Below are 12081 nucleotides of genomic sequence, written 5' to 3'. Positions count from 1 at the left end.
GGAATAGAACGCGTGTTTAGTGACCTACTCGGCGAGTCCACTAAAGGGACTCGGCGAGTAAGAGCTGGCAAATGAAACCCTAAATTCTGGGGATTTTACACCCTATTTAAAGGATCATTGGCCTCCACCAGCCTCCCCTTACTGCTTCTTGTCCCTCTCAAACCCTAAATCGTGTGTGTGTTCTTTGGTGTGTTCAAGCTTGGAGGAGTAACCTTGGAGAAGGAAGCACTTGAGGTAGCAAGGAAAAGCAAGGCTAGGAAATCGTGGGAAGATAAGGGATTTCCTCAGTCATCACTCTTTGGAAGGTATTAGGTTGTTCCTTAAGCTCATTTCTCTTTTAACCTCTCTTGGATCGGTGTTATGAAGGGCTCTCCATGTTTAAGCTAAGATTTGAAGTTGTAACTTCAGATCTGGACTTCCCTTGACCTCTAGATTCATAAAGTTCCCAGCTTGTTCAAGGATGAGACTCTCCCAAGGTGTAAAACTCCATTAAGAGCTTAGGTTGATCATTTAGGGCCTTTAGAGCCTTGCATATGCGTAAAGTTTGCAACTTTACATGATAAACATGCCTTAGGAGCTTGGATCTGTAATCTGGGACCTTGCCATGGCTTAAAAAGCATATGCATGGATTAAGAACTGTAAGGACTCGGCAAGTTGAATGAGAAACTCGGCGAGTCCAACTTGCCGAGTTATTAGAAGACTCGGGGAGTTGGCTAGGGTTTCTTCTAAATCTTGGCCACGTATGAACTCGACGAGTTAAAAAGGGAACCTCAACGAGCCAATCAAGGATTTCACAACTTCTCGAATTCAGGAAGAACTCGGCAAGTCAATGATCTGCACTCGGCGAGTCGAGTCAACATAGACTGTTGACTATGACTGTGGACTTTGACTTGGACCAAGGGTTGAGCAGTTGAATTCTGTTGGTTTCTGGTAATTAGGAGATTTATGAAAAAGGTTGTAAGGTACATAGAGGTGGTGGAGTTCGTGTTGGACCCGGGAGTTGAGCTTTCGTATTTCCGACAACAGTTACGAGGTGAGTTATCCTCACTATACTAAGGGGTCTAAGGCACCAAGGCCGGACCATTGGATATGATATCCTAGTAGTTGTATTATGTTGAATATGAGTTAATTATGCATGCTAGTTGAAACGCTAGAGGGTAGGCCTGTGGGATTACCTGTGATACTGATTGATTGCCTGTATTTGCATTATCTGTTACATGCTGATATGTTATGTGGGATGGGTTGAGATCGCACTGCTTCGTACGGTAACCAACAAACCCTAGAGTATTCCAGATATGAGCTGAGGGCTCGGTAGGCATTCCAGACTTATACTGAGGACTTGGGAGCATTCCAGATATGAGCTGAGGGCCCGGTAGGCATTCCAGACTCGTACTGAGGGCTCGGTGGCAATCTAGATGTGAGATGAGGGCCCGGTAGGCATTCTAGACTCACACTGTGGGCCCAGGGGTATTCTAGTTTGTTAAGTTGTGGACCCGTTATGTGCTGTTCTGCTCAGTTTGTTATGATATGTTATGGTGTGACATGGTTATGTGGACTGTATGTGTATCGGTATTTTGGGGGTAACTCACTAAACTCTCGGGCTTACAGTTTCAGTTTATTGTTTCAGGTAACTTAGGGGATCGCGGCAAGGCGAAGGCATGATCGTAAAGCTCCTCCTATTATGTTATGTTTCTGGGAAAACTCTGATATAAATGTATTTTGAAAATAAAGTTGTAATGTTTTGATGAATTTGACATGTTTTGAAAGTTTAAATTTGGCTTAAATTTTTGGGTGTTACATTCGAACAACCATATCTCATGCGTTGCATATCCATTTTGTCTTATCCTTTTTCCTGTGTAATCTTCATTTTATAGACTACAAACTTGCTTTATAATGTTCTTTATATTTAACTATGAATATCGATTTATTAAGCTCCAAAGTTGACACATTGCAACTGTCAAATTCCTAAATCAACTTTTCATTAATTTTTGTCCAACTTTGCAACCTAGTAGATTTTTCATATGAACTCCCTTTAAGCTGATTCTTTATGCTATTGATTCATTTTCAAGTCTACTATAAGGTACCTTTATACCCTTTTTTCTTTCCTTTCCTCTAGGGTTGAATTTTATGGTCTCAGAGTCGGTATTTTAATACTTTTACATTGAATTACATATTTCATATTCTTTTCCACTTTTGCTCTTGAATGTAACGACGTGAATTTTCAAAACAAATTTTCATTTCTAAATCATATTTTTAATCATAAAAACAATATCAAACAAACTGTATCCAATGTCATCATAACAAACAAATCTTAGAATCTCAAAACATAATCTCTATGAGTGTGTACAGATCATGTCGGCACCTTCCCGCGATCCTCGCTAGTACCTAAAACACATAACACAACAACTGTAAGCATAAATGCTTAGTAAGTTCCCCAAAATACCACATACAACACATACACCTTTCCAGGCCATAACACTATGGGGCCTTCCGGTCCAAGTGTCTCAGGGGACTTCCTTCCTGAATCCTGATAGACCTTCCGGTCCGTAACCTCCTGACCTTCCGGTCCATGTCATCTTGACCTTCCGGTCCATGTCATCTTGACCTTCCGGTCCATATCATCTTGACCTTCCAGTCCTTATCATACATAACATACATAACACAATACATATCACAAAACAACATATAGCACATACATCTCATAGCATATAAGACCTTCCGGTCACACATAGGTACCCTTCCAGGTATAGTATAGTGAGAAGACTCACCTCAATGAAGTGGGATAACTCTCGTGCTCAACGTCCCGACCTAGCCTCCTCCTATCATTCAAATAACATTCCTGATCAATATCCTCTCATAATCTCATCTCTAAAGATTGTGTAGAAGGCCGTTCTACCTCTCCTTTAACTCTCTCGAATCAGTCTTGACCAAAACCCTAATGTCAACGAAAGTCAACAGTCAAACTTAAACCTGACTCATCGAGTGCATATGGGTGACTCGGCGAGTCCATGCGGGTCCTATGGATCCTTCTAGCCTCTCTTGGATCATCGAGTCATCCTTCCACTCGACGGGTTCCACCTGTCATGAATTGCGGGGAACCCCGACTCGACTCGTCGAGTCCACTTATGAACTTGGCGAGTTGCTTCCATAATCACACTAAAATGACCTTCTGAGGTTAGATCCGCTTCTCTAATCTATAGATCTGACTTCCCCACGACCAATAACCATGTAAAGGTCGAAACTTGACTCACATGCAATGCACCCACGGCTTCTTTTGATGAAATAACCACTAAAATGGCCTCTAAGGGTCATAACACAAAAGGTATGGCATAAAGCAGAGTGGAAAGGACTCTTTGGACCTCTTAACGTCCAGATCTATGAACCATTTCGCCTTGGGACCTCATATACTCCAGTTTCAAACTAAAAGAGACATAAAGAAACCCTAGATTCCACTAGAATTATCATAAACATGAGAATGGAACATGTTGTCCTCCAACAGCTTCCTCTGATCAAATAAGAGTGGATCCAAGCTCCTCAACCCACTTAGCTTGTTGTACCTCCTTCCTTCTTGCAAAAACACACAAGAAATGGTGAACAATGGCTCTTCTCTCACTCTCTCAAGGCTCACAAATGCTATGGTGCTCTCTAGGACGAAGGTAGCCGCAACTAAGGGCCATAAGGTCCTTTAAATAGGGTACAAGTCCAAGGATTTAGGGTTTCAACTCACAACACGGACTCGTCGAGTCCACCCCTTCCAACTCGTCGAGTTTGTTCATTAATTCAGTCAATAAATCGCGATCCTACTCGACGAGTCTAAGCGTCAACTCGTCGAGTCCCTCTCTCTAACCCAAAAATAATTAACAACATAGAACACCTGGGAATCCGGATGTTACATTGAACTTAATCCATTACAACATAAGCATATAAAACTCATATAAATTATACAATGGTGATATATTTACTATTACATCCCTTGTTGGTTATATAAAATAAAGAGTTTACCCTTTTTGACCATTTTACCCTTTATTGCTATTTGTCAATTTCCAACTTACTTCCTTTTCTTTCTCGCCTTCTAAACATCCAGATTTTAGGATGTTACGCATATTCATATAATTAGTCATGTACATATGCATATAGTTATTCTTATGCATATGCATATACTTATTCATATATATAAGCATAATGCATATCTATTTAATAGCCTTAAGAATATACTTATTCTTATACATATGCATATACATAATCATAATCATATGTATTTAATTGTCATATGTATATACTTATTTTTATACATACATATATATATATATATATATATATATATATATATATATATATATATATATATATATATATATATATATATAAGCATAATCATATGTATTTAATAGCCATATGCATATACTTATTCTTATGTAAGTGTATATGCATATGTATATGTATATGCATATGCATATGCAATTATGCATATATTTATTCTTATTCCTACGTATATGTATATGCTTACTCTTATGCATTTCTATTTATAGAGAGAAACATTTAAAGTGTTTTTTTTTTTTAAATATGCATTTACATATACACATGTTTTTAATAGATATATATATATATATATATATATATATATATATATATATATATATATATATATATATATATATATATATATATATATATTAAAAATGCATTTTTTTAATTTGTTTTAAATATTAATTTCAAAATGTAAGGAATATTTTGCTGATTTAAAATATATATATATATATATATATATATATATATATATATATATATATATATATATAAAATAAAAATAAACATAAATAAATAAAATAAAAAGTTTTAAATAAGTGAAAATATACCTTATATTTCAAAATTAACATTTAAAAAAAGAATTTTTCAAAAAAATGCATTTTTAATTCATATTCATATTGTATTTTTTTTTTTTGTGTAAATATACATTTTCAAAAACAATTTCATATATGCATGCATATAAATTGTTTTTTCAATATTTTGTTTTGTTTTGTTTTGTTTTTTTGCATTTATCTTAGATATATGTATGTACATTCATATTTAAAATTTGATACCTAAATTCATTATAGATAAAAAGTTTGTTGGTTCTCTCCCTCAATTTGGTTGTCCATTGATCTTCTCTCTCTCTCTCTCTCTCTCTCTCTATATATATATATATATATATATATATATATATATATATATATATATATATATATATATATATATATATATATATAGGCTTAGATTATTTTGTTTTTATTAACCATTGTGTGTGACAATGCACAGATCTGGACCAACGGATGAAATTAATCAACGGATATGATTTGAGAGTGTATGGTATTACAATGAGGTAGTATGTACCATATAATCACACAAATTTTAGCAAAATGGTATTTTATACAATTAACTAGAATTATAAAAGGAAATTTTCTGATTTTTAAGTATAATTAATTCTCCTAATTTTAAAAATCTGATTTTTTTTAATTAATTCAATTTTAATTCTAACGTATTTGTAAACATAACCGATTTTATTCTGCTAGACTATATTTTTTGTTAGAATGATTCCCTTTTCAGAATTTTATTCTATTAGAAGACTATTGAAGAATAACAAAATTCTTAAATCCGAGGTTGAAAAATAACAACATTTTGATATATTTTTATACATCTGAACTTAAATACAGATTCATACATATTTTTACAGACTAAAAGTCTTATACATTTTAATATAATTATACATATTCTAAAAGAATATCAACAAAAATGAATAAAATTCTTAAAAAATAACATTATTAAAATGTGAGTATGATCAAATTTTATTCATTCTTCAAGTTATTACTATTTGGTCTTCAACGCATTCTTCCAGTCATTCCTATCACAAATACAACAAAAACTAATAATTGTTAAAAACATGTTACTTGCAATTAACTATCATTTTATATATTTTGGTAGAATACAAAGAATAGGACAAAATACACAAAATACATTCTTTTGTAGATTATTCTTCTAGAATATAAAATTCTTTGTTGAATATTCTAACAAAATAATATATTTCTTGCATAATATTCTTAAGGAATGAATCATATGTCTTTCGGTGCCAATTATCAAAGTTTCATGCCTCGAATTTCATCTAAGTAGAGAGAATATGGACTTTTATATCCCATAATCTACAAACTGGATATATCTTGTAGCTACGATTATCAAAATTTTTGGAATAAAACATAAATAATGGTTAGGAAATTGTTCAATACTTCTATTGGAAAGATTATAAATGTTTGATGATATGTCAACAAATATAATTGAAGCTGTAAAGAAGAGATATCAAGAGCAAGTGTATGGTGGGGTAAAAAATTGTAAGTTGTAACGAGATTAAGTTAGGAAAAAATTTGATTGAAAACTGCATTGCATGCATCCAAACACTGTCTGTCTTTCAACTTCAGATGAGATGAGATGAGATGAGAATTAAAACTCTATAAATCTAGCAGCTAACAAAATCATACTCTTCTATTGCCCTTGCAATTATATGCCAATCCAAAAAAATCAATAAACAATGCAGACAACAAGACAAGTACTGCTACTCAATTACATGCAATGCAACATTACTCCATTAACTGCACACCACCAACTACCAAGAAAATATCAATGGAACATTCTGAACAAGTAATTAGGTGAGAGTGAGATAACAACAACCAACTTTCTATTTCAAATTCAACTATTTTATTAACTCCATAAAAGGGAAGAAACGGATGACTTACCCTTCACTAACCAAGCTCAATGCCAGGTTTACCAAAAGTGACTGTGCAAGCCTTAATTTGTCAAGAATGGATGTGAGATGTGTAACGCCCCGATTCTCAGGTATTATTATTATGGCTCTAATTTTCAAGTTTCAAGGTCTACTCGACGATTTGGATGCCCTGAATCATCGAGTAGTAGCAGGATTGAGCTACGAATTAAGTGACCAACTCGCCGAATCGGAATAGTGACTCGACAAGTGGGAGCTGGAGGGTGAAACCCTAATTTCCGGATTTTGCACCCTATTTTAGGATTCATTAGCCTCCTCTTAGTCACTTACAACCTCCGGAGAGTCCAGCAAACCTTATTTCGTGTATGAGCTTCATTTAAGTGTGTTTGAGCTTTGAAAGGAGGAATTTGTGAAGGAAACTTGACGGTCAAGTAGCTAGCAACAAAAAACCCGTGTAGATCTACAAACCCTACCTCAGTTAGCTTCATTTTGAGGTATCAATTCGTGATCTTGGCATTATTTACTTCTAAATCTCATATGGGTGAAGTTAGGGTTTTGCTTTGAAATGGATTTACTATGGTGTATGAGCTAGATCTTAAATTGCAACTTCAGATCTGAACCCTCCTTAGGATTTAGGTTCATAAAGTTTCTAGCTTAGGCATGTTTGAAAACCCTCTTTTTGTTAAACCCCATTTCAAGTTGGATTTGGCATTATGAACCATTAGAGCCTTGCATACACGTAAAGTTTGCAACTTTACATGACAAGTACGCCCTAGGAGCTTAGATTTGCAATATAGAGTCTTTGCATGGCTTAAAAATCACCTGTATGGATAAAGACCCATGGTAAGTTGGCAAGTTGCAAGGTCGACTCGGTGAGTCCTATGAAGATGGCCTTAGGCTCGACGACTCCTATGAGAAAATCGCCGAGTACGATGAAGAATGTCATAAACCCGACGAGTCCGATGAAGAATGTCATAAACCCGGCGATTCAGGTTTTGACCCGATGAGTCTGATGAATATTTCATTAGGCTTAGCATGTCAGATGAGTGACACGACGAGTTGGTAAATTATACAAGGAAGTCGACAAGTAGCTGAGGGTACTCGACGAGTTGAGGTCAACATGGACTGTTGACCTTGACAGTTGACTTTCACTTTGACCAAGGGTTGACCAGTTGACTTCTAAGATCATTTTGGTAAATTGGATAATTATAGCAAAGGTCTTTGGTGAATATAGGTGTTGGAGTTGGAGCTACATTTGGAGCAGTTTGACATTACTTTCCTATCTACTTACGAGGTGAGTTACCTCACTATACTAAAGGGTCTAAGGCACCAAGGCCGGCCCATTGGATATGTTATCCTAGCAGTGTTAGTATGTTGAGTATGAAGTTAGTGTTGCATGTTAGTGGTTATGCCAATTAAGAAGATCTGTAGGACTACATCTGTTGTTATATGATTATCTGCATGCTCAGTGGTTATGTTATATATTGATATGTTATGTGGGATGTGTTGAGGTGATACTGCTTCATGCGCTAACCAACAAACCCGGGAGCATTCCAGTTACAAGCTAAGGGAGACTCGTACTGTGGGCTCGATAGAATCCAGATGTGAGCTGTGGGCCCGGAGGGAAATCCAGACTCACATTGTAGGCCTAGGAGTAATCTAGTTTTTAAAGTTGCGAACCCATTGCATGTTGTTTAATTTGTTATGTCAAGATATTGTTGACATGGTTATGTGGATTGTATGTGTATCGGTATTTTGGGGGAATTCACTAAGCCTCGAGCTTACAGTTTCAGTTTATTGTTTCAGGTACATTAGAGGATCATGGCAAGGAGAAGGCATGATCGCACATATCCTCACGTTTTGTTTATGTTTATGCGAAAACTTTGATATTTTACATTTTTATAACAAAGTGTAACGCTTCAAATGGTTTGAAATGTTTCTTTTAAAAATTCAAATTTGGCTTGAAATTTTGTGTGTTACAAGTTGGTATCAAAACCTTGGTTTGAGTGAATTGGAGAAACATTCGCGTGAATCCAGTCTCAAGTCAAGGAAGGATTTTCAAAATAATTTTAAAATGGTTTTCAAAATAAGTAAAGGAGGATGCAGGGTGTACGATCAGCTAGAGCCAGTAAGTAGACCCGAGAATATCATACAATTATCTGATTATGTGATATGTTAGAACAAGATGCTAGTACTAGGCTAGGGATCTTCAAGAATTGTATGATAGAATTGCCTGATTACATGATGGCTGCTAGCCTAGGGTTTTCCTTATATGAGATTAACATCATTACTGTAGTTACTTGTGTATGCATCACGATTGTATATAATTAAGATCTTATAGCCTGAGAATGTTTGATTTGGCTTTATGTTCTATTCTTATTGATTAGGGATTAGGGTAGGATTGGATATTCGAAAGTCTATAGGGTCCATCGTTATGTATGGCTAGCATGCACGAGTGCTGCAGGGTTGGTGGAAGTTTCATGGATGAGTGAGTAGTGTGAGGCCGGTAGGCCAGTTACATGATGTTTAGCATTCCTCTAGTAGTGAGGATTGAGTGGTCACTATGACTATGTGTATTGTTAGGGTGTTGTAGTGATACTTGAGACAAATATGTGTAGGTGTGGAAGGTAGTATGGGCCCATACTACTGAAAGCACAAGACCCATACGTGTAGCAAGGAAGTCAAAACTCCTAGGGTATAGTTGGGAGTTGGATCCTAGTTATTATGTGGACTATCTGATATCGTTTGGTATGTTTGAGAATGGTGATGATGAGACGCTTTGTGATGGGATCCGGTTCAGGATCAGGAGCAGGAAACGGAGGCTAGGAGGGGCCAACAACACCTGAGCCTGTGTTGCATATGGGTACAAAGGAGTTGGATGCCAGGATTTGAGAGATCATGCATGATGAGGTTGCTGCTACGTTCTGGGCACAGCTGCCAGAGATGTTTGGGTCTATTAAGACATCTATGGTTGAGTACTTTGATGAGTGCTACGTAGCCCTTGCAGAGACGGCTGCCGCAACGGCTGCATCAGCTGTATCCGCGACAGGGGGGGGGGAGCCAGTAGGGGGTTCGAGTACCGGGACTTTGATAACACGAAGCCCCCTAGTTTTGATGGGACGCATGATCTGTTAGATTAATGTCTAAGTCCATAACTATATTTGGTATGTACTTGACCCGACCCAGCATGGTCCATTTGGGTTGCACTTCACCGACACAATTTATATGGATAATCTTTTGAGAATAGTATATTTATGATTAATATTAATATATTATAAGTTCTAATATATTAATATGGAATCATATTATTTAATTAGTATTGATCAAGAATTAATTTAGAATTAATTAAGTAATCAAAATGAACTAATTAAATATGGACTCTTATATATATGGAATGGGCCAAGTTCATTTAGGTTGGGTTAAGCTTTCATGGATAGTCTGTGGAGTGTTTAACCCATGGATTATATGAAATGAAAGGTCATGGGTTTAACCCTAGTCTCCATACTATATAAGGATGTCCTTGGTTGGTGAAATTGGCACTAGTGTGGGTACACTATGAAAGGCTAGCCGATTTCACTAGAGAGAACCAAGTATCCATATTCTCTAAAGTCTTCCAAGGTGTTTTGGTGATTTGTGATTCCACTTGAGGCTTCCAAACTATTGGGGCTAAGCGCTTAAATCTTGAAGACATCAAGCTACATCAAAAGGTATGTCATCTAACTAGTACTTTGTAGTATAAGAACTTCATAATATGCTAGTTAGGATTAAAGCCTTGGAAAGATCTTATTTGCATGTATAATACAGAAAACATAGATCCAAGGTATTTAGGGTTGCATGTACACTTAGGAGTGTTAGAATGCTCGAAACTCGATAGTGGTATTAGAGCCTAGGCTTGTTTTCTTGTTACACTTGCAAAACTGCTTAAAAAATCGAAGTTGTTTGCTGTCTGATCATCAGACTCGGCGAGTCCATCAGGAGACTCAGCGAGTCCATGCATAAAAAGTGATCAAATCGATCCAACTCGCTGAGTTGGTTCATGCACTCGACGAGTTGGACTCCCAGACAGCATAAATTCGACTTTTTTGGCTGGAGGAACATTACCCTAAGATGTTTTTGGACTTATAAACTTGTTTTTGATGTGGTAATGTTCATGCTAATCCAATTTCAAAGATAATTGTCAATAGATTCATGTTTTGTATTAGTTTAAGGTTTAGACTAATTACATGAAAAACTTTGATTTGAATTATCTTGTTCTTATGAGTTGCTTAGATTAATAGAAAAGTTGAGGGAAATAGTTGTTTCCAATGCAAATTAATCTAAGAGTTGATTCTAAAATGTGTTTTTGTAACTTGTCCTCAACTTATGTGAAAAGTCACATTTAAGTTTCATAAAACTCATAAAAGTTGGCAAAGGTTACAAAAATGAAGAGTCTTGTCTCATTGAATGGTTTTTATGACTCCATAACTTGTCCTCAAGTTATGGAAGTTCAAGAGTCACTTCATCTATCCTAATAAATGAAGATCATTTTGCCAAATGTCATCTTCTCATAAAATTTCCCACATGTAATTTTGTAAATATTTTGATTAAATTTAAATCCACATGTTATTTTGTTGTTTTTTTAATTAAATTCATTAATATGCCATATAATACTAAATTTATATATGTAAAGTATTAAATATATTTAATGTGATAATAAATGCAAAGAATATGATAATAAATTTAACGAATATGACAAAACAGTCATTGATATTATGGATGATCTTCTCAATAGTGATTCTATTTATTCATTAGTTGAATATGTCTATTTATTTTGAAATTTTATTTTAAAAAATTATTAATATTTAAACTTTGATATATTTTTTTTAATCAACCTGTGTAATACACGGGTTTCACACCTAGTTAAGTAATAAAATGTGTAACCTTAATTAATTCCATAAGTTATAAAATAAAGATAAGTTAATTCTTTTATTAGTTTAAAGTCTTCCATAACTTGTCCTCAAATTATGGAACTTGAAGAGTTTTTTGGATTAAAACTACTTTAAACACATAAGTTATGGAATTAATTAGTTTTGAATAATTTCAAAACTTGTCCTCAAGTTTTGGAATTTGAAAAGTGTTCTCTTATGAATACTTTAATTCCAAGTTAGCCCTTAGAATTTTAAAAGTTAAAATTCAACCCTTATACTTTATAATATTATAAGTTAATAATATTTATATATATGTATAAGAGTAAAGTCAGTCTTACCGTTAGTAGGCCTCATTTACGAAGCCGGTCTATAAGGGGGGTATAAGGTTACTGCCTATAAAATGGCAGTTTAATGGATGCCCACTCT

General features: G+C 35.1%; 1 long non-coding RNA gene across 1 annotated transcript in view; it reads left to right on the top strand.

The window, feature by feature from the left end:
• The window catches only part of LOC145008413 (uncharacterized), a 3449-nt gene extending 1627 nt beyond the window's left edge, over positions 1-1822 (top strand). The window contains exons 3-4 of the long non-coding RNA XR_013663416.1: positions 199-305; positions 1628-1822. This is a non-coding gene — a long non-coding RNA (uncharacterized LOC145008413). The remainder of the gene's footprint in view (positions 1-198; positions 306-1627) is intronic.
• The last annotated feature ends 10259 nt before the right edge of the window (positions 1823-12081 follow it).

The sequence above is a fragment of the Lactuca saligna genome, chromosome 8 (assembly GCF_052625555.1).
Source record: "Lactuca saligna cultivar CGN05327 chromosome 8, ASM5262555v1, whole genome shotgun sequence".
NCBI lineage: Eukaryota > Viridiplantae > Streptophyta > Magnoliopsida > Asterales > Asteraceae > Lactuca > Lactuca saligna.
The sequence above is the reverse complement of the archived record's forward strand: the minus strand, read 5'-3'. Positions and strand labels throughout refer to the sequence as shown.